The 24,391-nt window shown below is 41.8% G+C and overlaps 1 protein-coding gene across 1 annotated transcript in view; it reads right to left on the bottom strand.

Annotated features, from left to right (window-relative positions):
* The window catches only part of WWC2 (WW and C2 domain containing 2), a 182,258-nt gene that overhangs the window by 147,114 nt on the left and 10,753 nt on the right, over positions 1 to 24,391 (bottom strand). The gene's annotated exons all lie outside the window — the stretch shown is intronic.

Raw genomic sequence — 24,391 nt, 5'->3', positions numbered from 1 at the left:
GAACCTCCAAGACATCAAGTGCGTCCTGAGCAGAGAATATGCACATGCTCTTTCCTCTGTCCCCCAAATGGTCTCTTCTTCCCTGTTCCAACTAACTCCTCTTATCCTTCAGGTTTCCATTAAATGTCACTTCCCTGATTCCCAGAGTAAGTCAAAGGCCACACCTGGCATGATGCCTGGCACAACGCAGGTGCACAGACCCTGGCTGAATGAACAAACACATGGACTGACAAGGAAAGCTGGGCTTGGATCCAGCTTAGACCCCTACTGGCAGACTATTTAACTTTCTAAATCTCATTTATAAGACAGAAACAGTCACATCTGCCTCTTTTGTTGCAAAGGACTATAAAGAAAGTACCAAAGAATCAAGCCCCAAGTCAGTGCCCTGTGGAAACCAAGACATGACCGCAGCACCCACAGCAAGAAATGATCAGATTCCCAACTGCACGCCCCTTAATGGGTAAGAGACTACTCACTCGTGGAAGAAGAGACATCTTTTATTTAGTGTAAAAGCCAAGATTCAGGGAGATAAAAAGAAAAAGAAAGGTACGTAGGAATAGAAAAGATGTTACAGTAAACAAGACAGCAGAAGAGGCTGGAGCAGTGTATAATACTTAGACTCCCCCAGGCAAGAGAAAAGCAGGTGTTCAAAGTAGAGAAAAACGCCAGGGACAAAGGCACAGCAGCCCTGCGCGCTGGGAAGCCGCAAGGGAGCAGCTATGCCCTCATAGAGTGGGCGGAGCCTGCAGCTGTGATAGGAGGTCAACCGACTGCAGAGCCAGGCCTGTGGTGAAAGCCATGAAAACCATGGATTCTGGCCTTCTCTAGTGACAGGCACAGGGATGGGAATACACAAATGGTTACACCAAATGTAATGAGAAAAAGGACATCTGCTGAGTTCTTGGGAAGTGCACAAATGCTTGGTGGACTGGTAGCATCTGATTCATCTAATCTGTATATTATCAAGATTTAGAGAAAAAAAAAAGATTTATAAAGGACACCTACACAAATTCTTGGCATCAGCAGTGATGGGAAACATACCACCTTGTAAGGTAACCCACTGCATTCTTCAACAACTGAAGCAATCAGATCAGGGCTCATTATAAAGAAAAAGATGCAGGCCTTCTTACAGTTGTGTCCCCTGGTCCTATCACCCTCACACATGAAGGCTAGTCTTCCTTTCCTATAACAGATCTTCAAATATTTAAGATGATTCTAAGTAGGTGACTATGTTTCCATGTGCCCAGGACAGTCCTGGTGTACACCCATCATCCTAGCATAAGTACTAATAGTGCCCTCTTTCACTCTCAGAGTTCTGGTTTGGACAATAAATTATATGTTCACTCAGTTTGCAGGCACTTCCCCACCTGCAAAACACTCTCCTCTTCAGTCTAAGCACTGGCCTGGACACCACCCATTCCTCCTGTGACTCAGTCCCTAGGCTCTTCACTGTCCCTGAGGCCTTAGCTTTGAATGAGTGCCACATGACTGAAATCCCCACACCAAACACAATTTCCAGGTATAACACCACAGGAGAAGCCAGAATTTATTCTTCTGATCATATAAGAGCACTTTAGCATTTTCAGAAATCAGGTCACATTCTTTATTCATGCTGAGACCAAAATATCAATGAAAACTCTTCTACCCTTTCCCTCTGTTTCACCAGGCAATCCTGTACTTGCATGAATAGTGTTTTAGACCCTGGTACAAGGCCCTTGACTGTTGTGTTAGATTTAATTTAGTTCATTACTTCAACCAAGTCTATAAGACATTAGGGTCCTGACTCAGTCACTAATCCTCTCTTTCCCTGCTTTATTTTATCTGCAAGTTTGATAAACATATATTTTCCTCTAAGATGTTGATGTAAAAAACAAAGAAACAAACAAACAAACAAAACAAAACTGAACTTGGAGCTACTGTCAAAATCCTACAACAAGCCCAAAGGAACTTCCTCTCCAGGTTCCACTGACTCCTCATGGACACCTTTGGGTCACTTAATTACTAGCATGTCTAACTAAGAGGCTAACAAGTCCACATTTCACCATGTTTTTCCTGAGAACGTTACACAATATCTATTGCATGAGACTATTCTGAGACACATTACTGTGCAGGTAACATCTGGATGTCAACGTGAAAATTTTTTTCTTTTTTTTTAGGGCTGTACCTGCGGTATATGAAAGTTCCCAGGCTAGGGGTCGAGTTGGAGCTGTAGCCACTGTCCTACACCACAGCCACAGCAACACCAGATCCGAGCCACACGTCTTAGACCTACACCACAGCTCACGGCAACACTGGATCCTTAACCCACTGAGTGAGACCAGGGATCAAACCCACGTCCTCATGGATGCTAGTTGGGTTCGTAACCGCTGAGTCACAACGGGAACTCCCTCGATGTGGAAATTTAAAGTCACTCAATGAATACAGCCTCTCATATGTGCCAAGCACCGAGGCTGCCCTGGTGATGCAATGGCAACAAGGTACATGGCCCTAGCTACGAGGGATTTTGACAAACACTCATTTTTAAGGAGTCAGAGGAAGACCCAATCAAAAAAGTGAGTAGAGAGTCAAAGATTAAGGTGGAGAACAAAGAGAATGCCTTACAGAAAGTGCCAGGAAAGAGGCTCGGTGACGGGAAAATGAACTACAGACACCCCTGAGCCCAGATGGAGGAACCAACAGTGGTACAAACGTCCCCGGAAGGCAGAACTGGTTACAGAGGACAGGTGCTGTTAAATAGTGATGGGAAAGTGATTTGAAGATTTGATGTATAAAATAATCCCTTTTAAAATAAAGTCTAAAGATAAATACTGAATATTTCACAATCTTCACACAGAAGAAGGGTTTCATGAAAAAAGCATTTCATGAAAGCCAGAAGCATAAAAGACTGGAAAATTTCATTAAATAAAAATTCAAAGCATTCAACACCATAAAACTCCACAGGAAATGATGTGTAGCACACAAAGGCGCTGACTTAAAGCTTGGAGTCACAGTCTCAGAGTCATGGGTGGGAGGAGGGCCACAGTGAAGGAAAAGGGGTAAAGTCAGAGAGCCACCCTCCTGGAAGCCAAGGCAGAGACGTGTCAGGCAGGCGAAAGACACGACAGGCCACACACAAAAGTGAGCCAAGGAGTTCCCGTTGTGGCACAGCAGAAACGCATCTGACTAGGAACCATGAGGTTGCCGGTTCCATCCCTGGCCTCGCTCAGCGGGTTAAGGATCTGGCATTGCTGTGAGCTATGGTGTAGGTCGCAGACGAGGCTCAGATCTGGCATTCTTGTGGCTGTGATGTAGGCTGGCAGCTGTAGCTCCAACTGGACCCCTAGCCTGGGAACCTCCACATGCCATGAGTACGGCCCTAAAAAGCAAAAAAAAAAAAAGAAAAAGAAAGTGAGACCAAGAAGGAAGAGTGGTGAGGGCCCCTGTGCTGGCTTCTCCTTGTGCCCTGGGGGACACAGCAGAGGCAGGGACCACTTCTCAGAGCCCCTGGCTGGTCTGGCACCTGGGGAGTTTGACACGAGAAGGGAAAGAAGTGAAACAGAGAGCAGAACCACTGATCTTGAGAACTACCCACCTCTCCAGTGCAAAAGGATGTTGGAGGCACTGTGGCAGGTCCAGGCTGGCTCGGAGGACGCCCCGCTGACTCGGGCCCAGACCTGCCATGCTAGCCACTCCAGCCTGCAGCTTTTCCTCGCTCTTCCAGCAGGCGACTGTGTGCTAGAGCCTTACCCCTTAGAACACAGAGAACAGTTTGTTTCCTGAGTGAACCCTGATTGACGCTGCACTGGATTTACTAAGAAGGCCACTGTCTACTTTTGAAAAGTTAGATTATAGTAAAGCAATGAACAGGAAAATGAGATCAGAGGGCATTAAAAATAAAAGGTAGTCAGGCATCATTCACATCACTTTATTGAGCATGTGCCCAATAAATATTTGTTGAATGTTGAGTGTGGAAGAATTGTTTCAAGAAGATGGGCAATTAAAAGAAAGAGGAGAAACGTTAAGGTACTACAAGCGCTCACAGGTCATTTTCAGTCATGGACCCAAAGTCCAAAAGAGATTCATGTTCTCCCTGAATACTGCCTTCTCAGTGTTGCCATTAAGTCTTCAACATAGAAAATAAAAGACAAATATTACAACCCTTTGTCATTATTAGCAAATCAGACTTAATTCCTCATAGAAAATGCATATGCTTTCTTCATAAAATACCTGAAAACAAAACAAAATCAGGCCCAGAAATCATTTGTGAATTTATCAAGCATATGGACAAAACAAATGTCCTTCCTTTTCACAGGTAATACAAATATACAGCAAAGTTATACTGCGTAGCACTGTAATTTAGGGGGAAAAATAGACTGCTACAACAATAAAGCAATGGATAAAAACTGAGAAACTGAGTTTACTGGGCTACTCCAGCCACATTCACATTAATCGAGCCCCCAAAAGTCTCACACACATGTACCATGGTCTCGTTATGCAGAGGGCAGACAGAATGGAATATCCCTTGTTCCACCGCCACGAGAAGAAATACATACATAGAGTTTCTGAGAGGAAGTACGGGGGTAAATAAGAATAAGCAAGAAATCAGAAAACCAGACTAGGATTCCGATTCAGGTGTCTCTTAAGGAGCAAGAAACGTTATTGAAAAATTCATGAGATGGAGGCACTATAATTCTTTTCATGCCTCAGTGAAAGTCTGATGAATAAAGGAAACACTTATAAAGAATGTTTTTAGTTTCTCTGACATGAAGTGCTATATCAGGCAAATAGGAACTTTAGGAGAGATCCATAAATAAAATCTCTTCAAACTATTAATCTGGCCAAAAAAATTTTGCTAACAATGGGACAGTTTACAGAACTCCCAATTTCTCTGAAAATGTTGATAATAAATAAAAGTGGCCAACTTCCTGAAAAATACTTCTTAATATGCCAAGTATTTGATTTTTTAAAAAACTTCAAATACCCACCACTGAACCTGGTGGTAAAGAGAATTAAAAAGGGTAAGATTTGCTCCCTATGCTCAGGAACATGAAATTAACATCACTGGAAAGACCAGAAAACCTAGTGAAGCAGTTAAACAGTATGCATGATGAGGCACGATACACCTGAAGGATGTAATTAACAGAACCAGAGAAATGTATTCATCAAACTACTCATGAGTCAGCAAGTACTTACCAAGAACCTAAAATATGCCCACTAAACTAAGTGAATATAATAACAGCAATAGCAATAATAATAACAGCAGCTATTCATTGAATGATGTCTATATAACAGGCCCTGTACTCAAATGCTCCAAATTATCTCACTCAACCCTCCCAACAATCTTATGAGGTTGATATTATACAGAATATCCCCATTTTTCACATTCAACAATGAGGCACTGAGAAGCTGAGTCAAATAGATCTGATTTCTTTCAGGCCCTACTCACTCACAAGCTCAATTACTCTCTCTCTCTTTTTTTTTTTTTTTTTTTTTTTTTTTTTGCTTTTTAGGGCCCCACCCACAGTGCATGGAAGTTCCCAGGCTAGGGGTCGAATCGGAGATACAGTCGCTGGCCTACACTAGAGCCGCAGCCATATCCAAGCCACATCTGCAACCTACACCAAAGCTCACAGCAATGCCGGATCCCTGACCCACTGAGCGAGGCCAGCGATTAAACCCATACCTCCATGGATACTAGTCAGATCTGTTTCTGCTGTGCCACAACAGGAACTCCCTCAATTACTCTCAAACTCAGTTTTCTTCATCTATGAAATGATAATATCAAAGGATTAAGTGATATCACTACCTTTGGCACCAAAACAAAGTCAAGCCCTCTCTAAATCAAAATATCACCACTGCACAAGATGACCAAGCTACCAAGTAAATAGAAGAATCAGCATTTCAATTCCATCAGATTCCAGAACCTACATGCCAGAACCACCATGCTACACAGAGGGCCTGGAGTGAGGTTTCTGCTGCAAATGAAAGCTTTTGGTCTGAAGTTGGTTTAAACAATAAGAAAATCTATCTATACCCCACCTAACACATGGATGGTTGGGGACTCCAGGGTTGATTGTTTCAGCGGCTCAACAATGTCACTGAGCACCTCGCTCTGTCCATCTCCAATCTGCCATCCTCTATGCTGGCTTCACTCGTCAGCTGGCAGCAAGCCGGAGGCCATGGGTCCAGGCAACACATCCAGGCAAAACACGAGGAATTAGAAAAACTTTCTCCCTCTCCAGGTTTCTCCCAATCTCAGGCAGGCTTTCCCTCACCTCTCACTGGCCAGCACAGGCCACACTCCCATTCCTGAACCAGTCTTCAACAAAAGGGCTGTAATTTTCACAACTGGCATACACTAAGTATCTGAGATAGACTGAAGAATTAAAAGATGTATTTAAGGAGGAAGAAAACATAAGCTATCTCTTTTTTCTTTTTTTGGTTGTTTTTTAGGGCCCCACCAGCAACATATGGAAGTTCCCAGACTAGGGGTAGGGCTACGGTTGCCAGCCTATGCCACAGTCACAGGAATGTGGGATCTGAGCTGTGTCTGCAACCTACACCACAGCTCACAGCAATGCCAGATCCTTAACCTACCAAGTGAGGCCAGGGATCAAACCCGTGACCTCATGGTTACCAGTCAGGTTTGCAGCCTGCTGAGCCACAAAGGGAACTCCTAAGCTATCTCTTAATGAATCCACAAGACATGGCTTATAAGTAAGAGATACAAGAATTTCAAGTGGGGAGAATGGAGAGCCAGAAACACAACAGAGACACTGGAAAAACCATTCTGGTTAGAGAAGCAGGGTACCAAACTACAATGGAAGTCCATGTGACGAAAGCCCAGGAGTCATACAACTGCTTGTATTAATCAAGTAAGCTCCCATTTAAGTCACTAATTTTAAAGCAATAAAGACCTGAAGTACCAAAAATATACACACATTCAACCTTGCACCTAATTCAAAATGCAACTGATCTTAGAGCGTAGCAAATAATAGAGAATTTTGGTACAGCATTCTGCTTTCTTCTTATAATTCTTTTCCCATTCTCACACATAAATAAAAATAGTGTGTGCATACATAGGCCATAGAAGACTACAAATCACAGCTATTTTTCATTTTCTTGCAACTAGGCTTGATATAAAAGCTAATCTATCCTTTGACCTGAAAATACAGTAATACTTAAATCCTAGAAAGTTCTAAGAAACTGCTTCCATTTTATCTATAACAGCTCTTCTGCTAGTCCTAGGAAATCCCTAGTTTTATTTGCCTTGAAAATGACAAGAGTGAGTAGAAAGAACATTAGAAATCTCCCACCACATCATATTTTGAGGCAGGTACTGTGTGTTTAGAGGAGCCCCAGGTTGTCTGCTGGGTTGCAAAGGGTGTCAGAGTCACTGCATCTGATTCCCTTCTCTGCCTTATATAATAGGATTCTAGAGGATTAGATGTAGGAACAAGCTCCCAGGAGCAAGTCTTCACTACAAACATGTAATCCTGCAGGAGCAGCACTGGCATCCTGTCTTGAACAATCCAAAACAACAACTGGTTCCTACCCAGTTCTGGTCTGCAGTGGACAAAAGTAATCTGAATACCTGAATGACCAAGATGATGGCTTCTTGGTTACTCTGAGGACAGTCAGGGTCACAGAGACAGTCTCTGTAGAAGGAGGAAAGAGTGGAGGAATTGGGCAGGGCCGGGATGAGGATAAGGCAAGCCACAGTCCTGGGGCGCAGCACTTAAGGAGGCCTCTGCTCTCAGAGTCATGCCATGCAGTGCAACCCGCACCGGCACAGGTGGGAACACACGTGCCTCCTTAAACCCTGCATCTTAGGCCCACCTTTCGAGGTGCCCTGCCTCATTCCAGTCCAGCCTGGAGGCCAACAGAGCCAGCACTTATCTCACCAACTGCAGGCACCCACCAGACAGGCCTGAAGGCCCTTCAATTCAGTGCCTCTGGGAACGGAGAGACGGTTACTGTGGAGGTGGGAGTCTGAGAATGAGCCTGAATTCTGCTGGAACACTGAAGACAAACACACAGACTGGAGTAAATTCAAACAACAAGTGTATGGAATTTTCTTTTTTTTCTTCATCTTTTGGAGGTTCCCAGGCAGGGGTTGAATGGGAGCTGTAGCTGCTGAGCTACAGCACAGCCACTGCAACTCAGGATCCTGAACCCACAGAGTGAGGCCAAGGAGCAAATCTGCATCCTCATGAATACTAGTTAGATTCGTTTCCACTGAGCCACGAGGGAACTCAGAATTTTCTTTGACATTAAAAAAGCTCCTGGAGTTCCCTTCGTGACGCAGTGGTTAACGAATCCGACTAGGAACCATGAGGTTGCGGGTTCGGTCCCTGCCCTTGCTCAGTGGGTTAAGGATCCGGCATTGCCATGAGCTGAGGTGTAGGTTGCAGACATGGCTTGGATCCTACGTTGCTGTGGCTCTGGTGTAGGCCTGTGGCTACAGCTTCAATTCGACCCCTAGCCTGGGAACCTCCATATGCCGCGGGAGCGGCCCAAGAAATAGCCAAAAAAAAAAAAAAAAAAAGCTCCTGAAAAGACAGAGTATAAAAAGTTTTCAAAAGGTTTAACATTACGTGGGGGCAGGAGGAAGCAAGAAAACTAGACTATACTATATTTTTTAGACACAATATTATATGATGCAATACCAACAAAAATATCTTTTTTTTTTTTTTGTCTTTTTGCTATTTCTTTGGGCCGCTTCTGCGGCATATAGAGGTTCCCAGGCTAGGGGTCCAATCGGAGCTGTACCCACCGGCCTACGCCAGAGCCACAGCAACGCGAGATCCGAGCCGCGTCTGCAACCTACACCACAGCTCACAGCAACGCCAGATCGTTAACCCACTGAGCAAGGGCAGGGATCGAACCCGCAACCTCATGGTTCCTAGTCGGATTTGTTAACCACTGCGCCATAACGGGAACTCCCACCAACAAAAATATCTTTAATTTTCTTTCACAACTGAGTATACAAACAACTACCTTAAACCAAATAAGCATTTGATCAAAGGGAAGGATTCATCACATTTTCACTGATATTAGCATTTTTCAAATTGTTTTTAGCATTCATTTTTACAAAACCACCACAAATTTATTTCAAATATTTCAATAGGTATGAAAATAATTTTTTACAGACAAGGATGGCTGCAATACCAAAAGAGAGTAGTTGTCTGGGATCACCCATTTATAAACTAAAAATGTCTGTCAGATAATCTGAATTCAGCATCTGAAGGCAGGTCTCCTGGTGCCCTGGAACTGTGAGTCATTTGAAAATACAACTGGTGAAAATGGAAGATGTGCCTTTACCTTCATCCCAGGAAACACACACACCTTGTTTCAAGAGCTTCCAGCCCTGGGCCATCAGGGTGCACGAGGAAGCAGAAAAGGAAAGACTGTAATTCCAGACCAGCCTTGCTCCCCTTCTCAAGGCCCCAGGCACCTTAGAGCAGCCCAAATAGCCCATGTCACCCATCCCCAAATGCCTTGGCAGGAGGAGGGCAGCAGTTGGGGACCTTTCCCGAACTTGGGAAGATTTCTTTGGCCACATGTGGCATCAGGAAAAGTTACTGTCTAGTAACTTCGAAGCTTTTGCGGAGAAGTCTGAGGTACCACCGATTCTAAATTCTGCCATAAAGGAATTCAGAACTGAACACTGATAAATAAATACAAAATAAGCGTGAAATCTTAATATCTCGGAAGCTCTGCTACAACTGAAGCTGTGATCGGTAATCTGCAGGGGAGGAAAAAGTCTTCCTCAACCTCTGAGGGAACGGTTCCCAGCAGGGTCTAAAAATTAAACTGACCAAGACACATTCATGGGAGAACAGCACACAGATTTATTTAGTAAGTTTTATGTGACAAGGGAGCCTTCACAAGGAAATGAAGATTTGAAGAAACAGTAAGACCTGTGTATGTTTATGCTAAGTCTGATGAAGAGGCGGCAGTTGTGGAAGAATACCATAATTGTGTGCCTGAAGCCCATCACAGAAAAAGAATATTCACAGCTTTAACTGCTAATACTAGTAAATAAGTAATAATGAAAACAATTCTCAAAGAGTTACCAAAAAGATGATAAAGCAGAAGGAAGGAAGGAATAAAGATAAAAGCCAAAAATTGGAGAAAGTTAATATCAATATATTCAAGAGCTGGTTATTTTAAAAAGAAATACACAAATAGCCAAGCAATTTGGTAACCTAAACTAGAAAGAAAGAAATGAAACAGTACCAATACACTAAGTAATACAGAGAATAAGAAAACAACAAGACAGAATAGAAAGGAAAAGAATGTAAAGGGATTATCTTGCTCAACAAATTGGAAAACACTGATGATTTTCCAGGAAAATATAAATACTGAACTGATCCCTGAAGACAGGAAAAATCTAATCAGTAACACAGATACCAAAACAGTTATCCAAGAACTGATTCCCCAGAAGAGCAAATGAGTCATGGATGCGAACACTACCAAACTGCAAAAAACAACAATTTCAGTGATGCTTTAACTGTTCCATGGAAAACAGTGAAAACTTTCAAGTTCTTTTCAGGAAGTCAGCATAACATCAGCACCAAAATCTAATCAAGGGACCATCAAAAGAGCAGAAGAGGAGTTCCCGTTGTGGCTCAGTGGTTAACGAATCTGACTAGGAACCATGAGGTTGTGGGTTCGGTCCCTGCCCTTGCTCAGTGGGTTAAGGATCCGGCATTGCTGTGAGCTGAGGTGTAGGTTGCAGACATGGCTCAGATCCTGTGTTGCTGTGGCTCTGGCGTAGGCCGGTGGCTACAGCTCCGATTCGACCCCTAGCCTGGGACCCTCCATATGCCGCAAGAGCGGCCCAAGAAATGGCAAAAAGGCCAAAAAAAAAAAAAAAAGACCAGAAGAAAAAAATTAGAAAATTAGGCTATTCTCAGGAGTATTAATGTAAAAATTCAAAATAAAATACTAGCAAAGAGAATCCAGGAATATTTTTTTTTAATGACCAAGTGGGCTTTATGCCAAAATTCAGAATTAGGAAATCTATTAATAAAATTCATTTTAGTAATAACTTAAAGTACAAACTAGCTCTATATAGTAAAAAGATACGTGAAAATTAAAAATGCATATGTAATATATATCCAAAAAAAAAAAAAGACAAATGAACATCCACATCTATAAGATCAAGATTTAGGTTTAAGGTTTAAACTGACATACATGCCAGTTACTATCTTAGAGGATTACTGATTTACAGCAGTGATGAAAGCTCCTATTTTCATACATTCTCTCCACATCTGATTGTTTCTTCTTTTTCTTTCTTTCTTTTTTTTTTTTTGCTTTTTAGGGCATTCATGGCACGTGGAAGTTCCCAGGCTAGGCGTCGAATTGGAGCTGTAGCCGCCAACCCATGCCACAGCCACAGCAACAGAGGATCTGAGCTGTGTCTGAGACCTGCACCACAGCTCACACAGCCAGGGATCAAACCCACCTCCTCATGGATACAAGTCAGGTTCATTACTGCTGAGCCACGATGGGAACTCCCTCCACATCTGATTGTTATCAGGCTTATTAATTTTATTAAATCTGATGAAAATGAACTGGTGTTTCACTGGAGTTTTCCTCTGCATTTCCCGTATTGCTAGTGAAATTGAGATTTCTTCATACATTCGTTGACCATACTGTTTTCTTCTGAAAACTGGTTGTTATTTTTACTCCCTTTTCTCCCATGTTCTTATTTACTTATTGAATTACAGATCTTTATTTATTCATTCATGCAACATTGTCTCCCTTTTCTGTCTTTTGATTTTTTTTTCCCCCAGCTGCGCCTGCAGCATGTGGAAGTTCCTGGGCCAGGGACTGAACCCACACCACAGCAGTGACCAACACTTGATCCTTAACCTGGTGCTGCACTACAAAGGAGCTCCCGCTTTTGATTTTATTCACCCATTATGTCAGAGTTGCTCTGTAGGCAAATGCATCGGTCTTTTCCTAAACAGCCTGGAGTTCTTAGTTCTGACTACTATGACATACAGATGGTCACCTATCTATAATTTCCTAATAGCTTAGAATCTGTTTTTCCATGTTATTTTTCCACATTAATCAATCTGCTTTTTGTGTATGGGACAGCACAGGGATCTGAATTTTATTTTTGAATATAGATGGCCTATTGTACCAGAACCATCTCTTGAACAATCCATTCCTGCCCGACAGATTTTGCAATCTTCTTAATGTATAAATAATGTTTACGAAGCAGGAATAAAAACAGAAACTATTCAACAAAAAAGTGAAGAATAGGAAGACTTAACTCAAGATTTTTTTTTTGTCTTTTTGCCATTTCTTGGGCCGCTCCCGCGGCATATGGAGGTTCCCAGGCTAGGGGTCAAATCGGAGCTGTAGCCACTGGCCTACACCAGAGCCACAGCAACGTAGGATCCAAGCCATGTCTGCAACCTACACCTCAGCTCATGGCAATGCCGGATCCTTAACCCACTGAGCAAGGGCAGGGACCGAACCCGCCACCTCATGGTTCCTAGTCGGATTCGTTAACCACTGCGCCACGATGGGAACTCCACGATTTTTTTTTAAATTCCCTTTTAAAAAAGGAAAAATAATAGATGCAGACTATTGCCTTTGGAATGGATTAGCAATGAGATCCTGCTATGTAGCACTGGGAACTATGTCTAGTCACTTATGATGGAACATATAATGTGAGAAAAAAAATGTATAATGTTTGTGTAACTGGGTCACCATGCTGTACATAGAAATAAATAAAAAATAAAAGGTACAAAAGGAAAAATAGGTGGTTTTTTAAAAAGTGAAAAAAGGCAGTTCCCATCATGGCGCAGTGGAAATAAATCCAACTAGGAGCCATGAGGTTGCAGGTTCAATCCCTGTCCTCGCTCAGTGGGTTAAGGATCCAGTGAGCTGTAGTGTAGGTCACAGATACAGCTCGGATCTGGCATTGCCGTGGCTATAGTGTAGGCTGGCAGTTTAGCTCCGATTTGACCCCTAGCCTGGGAACCTCCATATGCCGTGGGTGAGGCCCTAAAAAGCAAAGAAAAAAAATTTAAATAATTAAAAATTAAAAGTGAAAAAATGTTCCCAATTTTAAAATGCTATTTTAAAATTTGCATTTCTCTCATCAGTGAAAAATACCAAATGTTTTGAAACATAATGCTTAGCAAAGGTGTGGGAAACAGGCAATAATTAACAGGTTGTAGGGAGTAGAAACAGCTATAATCTCCATGGGCACTAAGCTGAAGCAACCTATCCAAATTGTAAATGCATATGCCTCTGACCAGCCTCTCACTTCTGGAATCTATTTGCATTAAGGAGACTATACATGTTAGTGAAATGTTGTTTATAACACAAAAATAAAAACTCAGGAGTTCCCGCTGTGGCTCAGCAGGTTAAAAACCAGACATAATGTTCGTGATGATTCAGGTTCAATCCCTGGCCTCGATCAGTGGGTTAAGTATCCAGCATTGCCACCAGCTGCAGCATAGGTTGCAGATTCAGCTTGGATCCAGCGTTGCTGTGGATGTGGCGTAAGGCCTCAGCTGCAGTTCCAATTCGACCCCTAGCCCAGGGATTTCCATATGCCACAAGTGCAGCCATAAAAAGTGGGGGAAAAGGAAAAAGAAAAACTAGGAAGAACTTAATTTCATCATTGAGAAAATGGTTCAAAAATATTTAGACACTCACGAAATAAAATGTTAAGAGGCAGATTATATGCAATGGCATAGAAAAACCTAAGACATACTATGAGGAAAGAAGTCAAGGTTCAAAATAGTATTACAATTGTGTCAAAAAATAAAAAGCTAAGATATATATAAAAGTATTTGTATGCACATGTCCGTCTGTATGTACAGAGAACAGCTCTAGGAGAATATATAATACACTGATAATAGAGATCTCCCTTTGAGCAGAGAAATGGGGAGCCAAGAGGGACAGAAGAGAAATTTACTTACTTTTCACTAAGTATCTTCTTGTTCTTGAATTTGTAACACGTACATGTATTATCTACATGTATTTTTCAAAAATAATAGAAAAGCACTTTTAATCACTTAAAGGAAAAATTGCTGATTGATTCTGTTGTTGCTAATATAACTGAGTCATCTTTCACCACTCAGTAGTGGAAGAGGGAAAGGAGGTGCATTTTGCCCCTAAAGCCTGAGGACCACAGTAATAGTGCTGCAGAGCCCACAAAAAAACAGCAAAGGTGGAGCAGGTAGTAGAATATTTCGTACAAAGAATAAACAAACAAATGAAGTTAGGAGGCCAACACTATAGAAGATGAACATGTCTACCTGAAGGTATTGAATTAATGGAGATAACACATGTGAAATGACTACAGGAGCTCCTGACTTGCAGTGAACACTCTGCAAATGTAAGATCATTATCACACCATGTAGGTCACACTCACACAGGTGTATATACCAGCTTCCAGTTACCTACTGGGTGACATGCGCTGAGAGACACACCTGAAAAATTTCATTCCAACCCTCAGTCAATTTGTAATTTATCAGGAGAGACAAGAAACATGCACACACACTTATATACACATACAGTCAATTCTAAAGTGAAACACATTCCATATTCCATCTTCAGGTATTTCTTGTAGTGGGTAAGTACTAATGACCCTTTGTTTTCTGACAAATGACAAACTGGCTTAGCATAGCGGACAAATCCAAAATCTGGAATCAAATTTTGGCTCTTTACTTTCTACTCAAACCTCAGTTTTCTCATCTAAGGGGAAAAACAACATTATCTACCCTGCAGAAATTGCTATCACATAAAGACAGAAAAGAGAACGCAGAAATAAGTCCTCACATACATGGTCAAGTGATCTTCAACAAGGATGCCAAGACTACTTGATAGTGAAGGACAGCCTCAATAAAAATGAATATACACAAAAATTAACTCAGAATGGATTTAAGATCTAAATATAAAACCTGGAAGTTCCCATCGTGGCTCAGCAATAACAAACCCAACTAGTATCCATGAAGATGTGGGTTCGATCCCTGGCCTCACTCAGTGGGTTAAGGATCCAGCATTGCCATGAGCTGTGGTGTAGGTCACAGACATAGCTCAGATCCTGCGTCACTATGGCTGTGGCCTAGGCCAGTGGCTGCTGCTACGATTTGACCCCCAGCCTGGGAATTTCCATATGCCACAGGTGCAACCCTAAAAATGCAATAAATAAATAAATATAAAACCTGAAACTCTAAAAATCCTACAAGAAAAGATAGAGTAAAAGTTTGTGACATGGGTTTTAGTAACCATTTATATGACATCAAAAGCACAAAGCAACGAATATAAAAATAAACATATGGGACTACAACAAACTTAAATAATTCACACAGCAAAGGAAATGATCAACCAAGTGAACCTATAGAATGGGAGAAAATACTGCAAACCACATATCTACTAAGGGATTAATACCCAGAATACATAAAGAACTTATGCAACTCAACAACTAAAAAACAACCCTATTTTAAAATGTGCAAAAGACCTGCACAGACATTTCTCCAACAAGATACAGAAGCAACTTAAATCTCCATCAACAGGGAAATGGATAAAGAAAATGTGTCATTTATACACAATGGAATAATATCCAGCCTTTAAAAAGGACACCCTTTCATATGTAACAAGGATGAAACTAGAGGACATTATGCTAAGTGCTGTATGCCAGTCATGAAAAGATAAATACAACATGATTCCATGCTATGAGGTATCTAAGTCAAACACTTACACACTGACAGTAGAATGGTGGTTGTCAGTAGTGGGGGAGGGGGGAAAAGGAGTTGTCCAAAGAATACAGTTTGGTTTTGGCAAGATGAAAAAGTTCTAGAGCTCTGCTACACAACAGTGTGCATATCTTTTTTTCTTCTTCTTCTTTGGCCCCACCCATGGCATATGGAAATTCCCAGGCCAGGGGCTGAATCTGAGCCACAGCTGCAACCCACACCACAGCTGCAGCCAACACCAGATCCTGAACTCACTGTGCCACATCAGGAACCCTGTGCATATCATTAATACTACTGTATAGCATCCTTAAAAATTAAGATGCTAAATTTTGTTATGTGTTTCTGACCACAATTTTTTAAAAGCCTACGATAATCAAATGAGATAATACATCTAGCACATCGACCAGACTTCTAGCACATTAAAGGCCCTCAGTAAATGACTGGGATATTATTATGATTATCAATTCTTTATTTTTTTTTTACTTTTTTAGGGCCACACCTGTGGCATATGGAGGTTCCCAGGCTGGGGGTCGAATCAGTGCTGTAGTCACACCACAGCCACAGCAACGTGGGATCCAAGCTGTGTCTGTGACCTACACCACAGCTCATTAGCCCACTGAGCTAGGCCAGGGATTGAACCTGATGGTTACTAGCCAGATTCGTTAACCAATGAGCCAGGACAGGAACTCCCTATGATTATCAATTCTGAGAGCTCCACTGATGGTGCCTTATAAAGATATGAAAATTAAAAAATGAGGAGTTCCTATCATGGCACAGCAGAAAAGAATCCAACTAGAAACCATGAGGTTCCAGGTTCCATCCCTGGCCTCGCTCAGTGGGTTAAGGATCTGGCATTGCTGTGGCCAGAAGCTGTAGCTCTGACTGGTCCCCTTGGGTGGGAACCTCCACATGCTGCAGATGTGGCCCTAAAAAGCAAAAAAAAAAAAAGAAAAAAGAAAAAAGAAAAAAAAAGAAATAAAAGAAAAGAAAGAAACTTAAATTAAGGAAAAGTTAGCCAAGAGAAGGAAAGGAGTAGGTTGGTTAACACACACACACAGCCGTAGATCCAGTACATGTGCTACAACAATACAGTCAGGCCAAGTTACTAGGGTAAATGACTTATCAACAAGGCTCTATGTAATCAACAATTTTCGACAAATAAATGCTTTCGTATTGTTCTGTATATTAACTTATTTAAGGGGTGGGCAAATTTTTTGTATAAAGGACAAAATAATAAATATTTTAGCCTCTGCAGACCATGCTGTCTCCATCTCTCTATTCAGCTCTGCCATTACAGTGTGAAAGCATACAGAAGGTACTAGCCTTAACATGGCTCTGTTCTAATAAAATTTTATTATGGAAGTTTACGTAATTTTCACATATCAGAAAATCTTCTTTTGATTCTCGGAACCATTTAAAAACCTAAAATCCATGGTTAGGTCACAGGCCATTAAAAAAACAAAGAACAAAAAGCAAAAAAACAAAACAAAAGAAAAAACAAGCAAACAAAAAAACACCGAACAGATGTGAGCAGGATCTGGCCCCCAGGTAACAGCTTGCTAACAACCGCCTTAGAACAACAAAAGAAAAAAGACTATTTTATGTCTACAGGATGGTCACTGCATAAAATGTTTTAACTTTTCCAACTAATTTTGTAACTAAATTGAATAACTGGACAATACTTAAATTATTTTACCTGGCAAACCTAAAAGATGTAGATACTAAAGATGTTCTCTCCACTGTCAACCAACAGATCATAGACATTTCCTACTTCTTATATCTGGGTAACATTCTTCACAAAAAATTATACATATCAACAATTTCACTGTTTTCCTCCACAATGTTTGATCAGTGGCATCTCTGCAGTGCCAGGACCCAGGTTTGGTTTGATTCCTGGCAGGCACAGTGGGTTAAAGGATCCAGCGTTGCCACAAATACAGCATAGATGTCAACTAGGGCTCAGATTGGAACCCTGCCCTGGGAACTCCATATGCCACGGGGCGGCCAAAAAAGAAAAAAAAAAAAAGAAGAAAAAGGATGGTAATTTAGGGATATCATGATTTTAACAAACACTCTTTAGTTATAAACATGAAATATTTAAACTTTTCTCTGTAAAGAGGTTTTTATTTAAATAGTAAATTGAGGATATATAATAATCATTCAAGTGGCCCCAAAGTAGGTCATACATAAACAAAAGACTTACATAAAATGTTGTCTTTCCCCCTAACCTGCAGCCTTACTCCCTGAAAGTAACCACTAATAAAGTTTCCTTGTGCAAAACCATTCTAGTTGACAAAGATCTGAACATAGGAGTTTATGAGCGTGTATGTTTAACTCAAATAAAATCATAGTAGAGATCTTTGTATCTCAATACCATACCTTTCTTTATCAATTCATGGTACTTCTTTCTATATGCCATGATTATTTAACATGGATAAAGGTGTTTTTAATAAAATTTATATATATCACACATACATACACACATCCCTTTTCAGGCAGCTGACCCTGTGACTATGAAAACTCTAAAATGACTGATTTTCCAACAAATGAAAATCCTCTTTAAGACCAGAAAAGGAAAACCAGCTTCCCTGTTCTTTTTTAATCCCCAAATTATTTAATTAACTTAGAAGGATTTAATCTTAAAGTAGTAAAAAATATCCTAGCTGTACTTGCAAAGGTAACTTGTACCTTCTTCGCAGCTAGGACATCACTTCTGATATCTTGATGAAACAGAGCTTTAGACAACTTCTGTTTCCATTGTGACTAACTTTAAACTCATCAACAAACACATGCAAGGTCCTAGCTTGAACTGCTTAAGCACTATATAATTATCAATATGGATGAATATCAGAACAAAGAAGTCTGGGGTTAAATATGGACCCTGGAACAAGAACTGACAACAGTGGAAAGGAAATGAACTTCTTATGTAAGAGGCATAGTTTTCTATGATTTACACATAAAAACTCTTCTTAATGAATTATGTGAATATCCATCTCAAAAACTATACACTCATTTAAGTTCTCACTCTTATCCCAGAATATCTTTTAGAATAAACATCCTAAAATTATATGGTTTTTTGGGGGGGGGGGTTGTTTTCATGGCTGCACCTCATGGCATATGAAAGTTCTCAGGCCAGGGGTTGAATCCCAGCCACACCTGTGGCAACACTGGATCCTTTAACCCACTGTGCTGGGCCACGGATCGAACCCACACCTCTGCATCGACCTGAGACACTACAGTCAGATTTTTAACGCATTGCCCCAAGGTGGGTCTTTAAAAACATAAGAATCCAATTTAGATTTTCAAAATTAAAAATAAGCCTTGTTTCAAAAAAGAAATCACTGTTGTTCAACATACAACATGCATGGCTGGCCACAGAGAGATGCAAGAGTGTGAGGGGGCACCTGACTTCTCCTAAAGGTGGAGGGCTCCCCAGGTCCTTCTGAAATCTTCAAGAAGACAGTTATGTTTTCTTCCTGCAAACTGTGTAAAGAGCTAGTGCTTCAGGGTTTGTTCTCAAGAGTGAGCCGGGGAAGCAGCGAGCGTGCAGGAGGAGGACAAAGGGCGTCTCTCCACAGAGTCCTATGCTCAGAGGGAGAATTAATTAATTACGTTATCACTATAAACCCCTAACCCGGCCTGGTCCCAGCCCTCTTGACTCTAATTGGGGAGGTGCCTTCTGCAGTCCAGCCAAACTGCCAGCCCTTCTGGGGAGTGAATTCACCGGGAACCCATCCAGGAGCCTTCACTGCAAGACCAGCTCAGGGCTTCCCTTCAAATGGGCCAAGTTCTGCCCTTGCCACCGCCGCTAATGTAGGTAAACACTGCTAGTTTAACCAGCACAAAGGGAGCATAACAAAAATCACACAACAAAATCAAATAGCCAGCAGTCACCGGGAGTCAGTAAAACTTAGACTGGAGTAGGGTAGAGAGCAATGAAACAAAACCATCAGGACAAAAGGAGACTTTAAGCAGGACATAAAGTGTGGAGTGGGGTGGACGAGGGGTGAGTTTTAAAAAAGAAAAGACAGAAAGTTGAGGAATTTCAGAGAAATCATGAGTTTTCTATGCAAACCATTACAGGGGCTTCTTTTTGGTCACAATAGTAAATAAACCCAGACAACTCAATGCTAGGCTACTAGCTGCGGGGGCCCGAAGTCTTTCCTCATTTGAATAGTATTTTAGGAATGTTTTGTCAATGTGTCGGATGATTATTCACTTCTACCGCATTCTTCCCTTCACCACGATGATTATGGTCGTAGTAACCATTTATTTTATAGGCAGAACATTCAAACAGTAAATGATGACCTTTTTTAACATGTTAAAATTCATATATTTACCCAAAATTCTTTTAAAAAGGAAGGTTAACTTTAACAACTGTTGCTCATAGCAACAGAGGAACAAAAGATTTTTCACATGCATAATCTACGCATTTAATTAAAATTCACAAACTTGGATCTCAAACGGAGTCAAAAGTAGAAATGTAAGAATACTGGATTCCCAAACAGCAGCAGATACACAGCATTTTGTTCAGCTGTGACAAAGACAAAGGGGGGTGGGGTGGGGCAGCAACTTGTGACAGGGATAAGGAATGTATTTAAGTTTAGAGACTCCTTTATAACCACCCTCTTAGTGAAGCGCTTACATTCATTCTTTCAGGTAAGTTTCATAACATAAATAAATCAAACAAAAATACACCAATACTCCCTTTTCCTTTCAATCACTTCACTTTTACCAAGGCCAGAGTTCCAATCCAAATCTAAGTAGCATAAGGCAGACTCTAACACAGCAATTCACAGGAAGAGATGGTTTTTCCTCCAAGACTTCAGCTCAACTATAAGAGAACAAGTGAAAAAGAATTCCAAGCAAGTTCTGTAACTCGGGAGTTCTCTGATGGCCTCAAGGGATAAGGCTCCTGCGTTCTCACCGCTGTGGCTCTGGTTGCTGCTGGGTGGGAAGGTTCAAACCCTGGCCCAGGAATTCCCATATACTGCCTATGTGGCAAAAAAGAAAAAAGAGAGAGAGAGAGAACCTGAAATAACGTTGCAACTCTCATTGGGGGAAAAAAAAAAAAAAAGATCTGTAACTCATACATTTGTGAAACCCAGGCATTCTCAGAGAACAGACTGCCCATCAGGGCTTCAATCAATGAGAGAGAGAGAGTTCTATTAAAGAATGTGGACGAACAGGAGCCTCAGCATTATCGCTTTGAAAATCCTCCATCCTTAATAATCTATGCACCCATAAAAAAATAAAATAAAAACTAAAAAAAAGAAAGAACAACAACAAAAATAATAAGCAGTCCACCTGTCCTCTCATGGAGGTGGGGGCATGGAAGGCAAATTTGGGGAAGGGATGGTCCCACATAAGCCTGGATTGGGAGAAGGCTGTGGTACAAGGTCAGAGTGTTTTTAGAACTAGAAGATGAGGTCTGACAACCTAACAGCTCTCAGCCTCTGAATGAACTTAAAACACCGAAATGCGGCAGAAGTGACAGAATCAGATCTGGCTTTAACTGAGCACCTAATATGCACAAGACATTGTGCTGGGCGTCCTGTGAGGGGGCATAAAAAAATAAGAGTTGCATGGTTTAACCAAATGGAGCCTACAAACTAGTTTGGGAAAATTAAAAACTCTGAAAAGATAATAGTTCAATGTGAAAAGTCCAGACAATATACTTAGTTTTGATGCAGATGCTAAAAACAAGCACCATAAGATGAGGCATTGGAAGATGACCTGTGGCTGTGCTGTTAAGGGAAGCATCAAGAGTTGAAACACAGGCTAAGTCCTGAAGGGCGACTATTACCTCCAGCCTCAAACCCCAGTCCAAGGACCCTTCTGAGTAGTAGTGCCTGGAGGTTGCGCAAAGAGAAAAGCACAGCTCTGAAGTCAGACAGACCTGGGCATGTCCTGCCACCACTGCCTAACAGCTCTGTGCCCTGAGACAAATGTTCACATGTTAAGCCTCAGTTTCCTACAATGGGGGCACTAATGGTTCCTGTCAAAGGTTTCATTTATTCAATAAATATTTGCTAAGAGCTTGTATAGAACTAGACACTGAAATACAAGAGTGAACAAGACAGACACAGGACCTGCCCTCATGGCGCCTTAAATGACATACATGAAGGTTCCACAGATGATATTTATTTCCATCATCATCTTCATCATCATCTTTAGCACAGTGGTAGAAAGTATAAGACATGCTCCAGTAAGAACAAAGACATCATCTTAGCAGGAACAAGGATTCATCCCCACCCCCTGAAAAAAAAACTAAAACCAAAACACTGGCATCCTTCAGGATTCAGTCCTAGAACCTCTTCTTTTCCCTCTAGCCCAAGAATCTCACCCCATCTCACAATTTAAAAATACTATCAGAGCTCCTACTGTGGCACAACAAGATCACCAGAGTCTCTGGAGCGCTGGGATGCAGGTTTAATCCCCAGCCCAGCACCGTGGATTAAGGATCCAGCAGGTTGCAAATGTGGCTTGGATCTCATCCCTGGCCGGGAAGCTCCACAGGCTTCAGAAGCATGAATGACTGTCTGAATGAATGAATGAATAAATAAATAAATAGATAAAATAAAAATACTACCTATGTATACTACCTAGTATCTCCAGCTCTGGAGCTGTCTCCCAGACTCCAGACTCTATATCTAGCTGTCTGTCAGATATCTCCGCGTGTACATCTTAACAGACTTCTCAGACCTCCAAATCTGAGAAGTACTGAACTCTGGAGCACTGATGCAGCTGAATACCAACCAAGCGTATTCATTCTTTGGTCTTTTCCCATCAGCAAGTCAGTAAATCCTTCACTCCTCTCTTTTCCTTATGTCTCACATATATATCTAAAGCATGAAAAGTTTTTTTCACTTTTACCTAAAAACATATCCGGATCCACTGACTCTCCATCTCCAAAGCCATCATTCCAGTTCAAGATTTGATTCTCATCTAGGTTATACTACTACAATAGTTGCTATCATTCCTTTTCCATAAAGTAATCATCTCTTAAAAAATGGATAACAACAGGGGTTTCCCTTGTGGCACAGTGGAAACGAATCCGACTATGAACCATGAGGTTGCGAGTTTGATCCCTGGCCTCGCTCAGTAGGTTACGGATCTGGCATTGCCACGAGCTGTGGTGTAGATCACATATACACATGCACACTCGTGCACACAAACACACAAGCAACCCATTATTCCTCTATTCAACTTAAAACTCTCCAGTGGCTCCCAGATGCCCCTAAAATGTCGATGGTTTACAAGGCATACATGACCAGATTCCCTTTTTATCTCTCTGCCTCCTCTCATAAGACCTTCCTTCCTCCCTCTGTCTCTGCATGGCAGCCACACAGACTACCTTTCAGTTCCTTGAACATAACAACCTCCCAAGCACAGTGCAGTCCAATAGAACCTTCTGCACCAACAGAAATGCTCTATATCTGTACATGTGGCTAACTGAGCAATTAACACAAGGCTAGTAAGACTGAGGAACTAAATGCTTAAGTGTATTTAAATTTTTTTTTTTTTTGGTCTTTTTAGGGCCACATCCACGGCAAATGGAGGTTCCCAGGCTAGGGGACAAATTGGAACTGTAGCTTCTGGCCTACACCACAGCCACAGCAATGGGGGGATCCAAGCCACATCTGTGACCTACACCACAGCTCATGGCAATACCAGATCCTTAACCCACTGAGCGAGGCCTGGGTCCTCACGGATCTTAGTCAGATTTGTTTCCACTGAGCCACGACAGGAACTCCTAACTTTATTTGATTTTGATTAATTTTTTTGGAGGGGTGTGGAGTGCAGTGGCTTGATGTGGGATCTCAGTTCTCAGACCAGCGATTGAACCTGGGCTGCAGCAGTGAAGATGCTGAATCCTAGCCACCAGACCACCAGGGAGCTCTCAATCTTGATCAACCTAAATAACCACATACTCCTAGCAGCCATCATACTGGACAGAGTAGGGCTAGGAGACTAACTTGTTTCTCTGGCTGGTCTCTTCTTCCCCCAGATCTTCACATGGATGGCGCTTTGTTACCCCCATGTCTCATCGAATGTTGATGCCTCAGCAAGGCCTGACCACCCCACTCAAAGTAGCTCCCACCGGCACCACCATCACTCCATCTTGTGTATTTCCACTAAGACACATTCAGCACTGCCTTTAAAATGTGTCTTACCCAAACTTGAATATAAAATCCATTAAAGCAGGGACCTTGCCTATTTCATTCAACACTATTAGGTCCCCAAGATGCATGTGCTTGGCATACAGGATTTTCAAATGTTTGATGAATGCTTAAATGAATGAGTGAGAGAGTGAATGACCAGGAGGCCACATCTGTAAAAGCAGGCTGGGGAAAGATTATGGAGGCTACTGGAAGAAGGCAAGGATCCTTCAAAAACTCGTATTTCATTTCCATGGGCATGGGGCCCTGCAGTGTTCCTAAGTGCCCATGGGGATGGGTAGTCTAAGCAGGGCACAAAGGAATGGTATACACGCCAAGCAAGTCTTCATCCTCAACTAAGGATGAAGGGTTTGATCCCTGGTGTCGCTCAGTGGGTTAAGGATCTGGCATTGCTGTGAGCTGTGGTGCAGGTGGCAGGCATGGCTCAGATCCCCCATTGCTGTGGCTGTGGTGCAGGCTGGCACCTGTAGCTCTGATTTGATCCCTAGCCTGGGA

This window comes from Phacochoerus africanus, chromosome 3 (genome assembly GCF_016906955.1).
Source record: "Phacochoerus africanus isolate WHEZ1 chromosome 3, ROS_Pafr_v1, whole genome shotgun sequence".
Lineage (NCBI taxonomy): Eukaryota > Metazoa > Chordata > Mammalia > Artiodactyla > Suidae > Phacochoerus > Phacochoerus africanus.
Note: the sequence above shows the minus strand (reverse complement) of the source record. Positions and strands in the feature narration are given on the sequence as shown.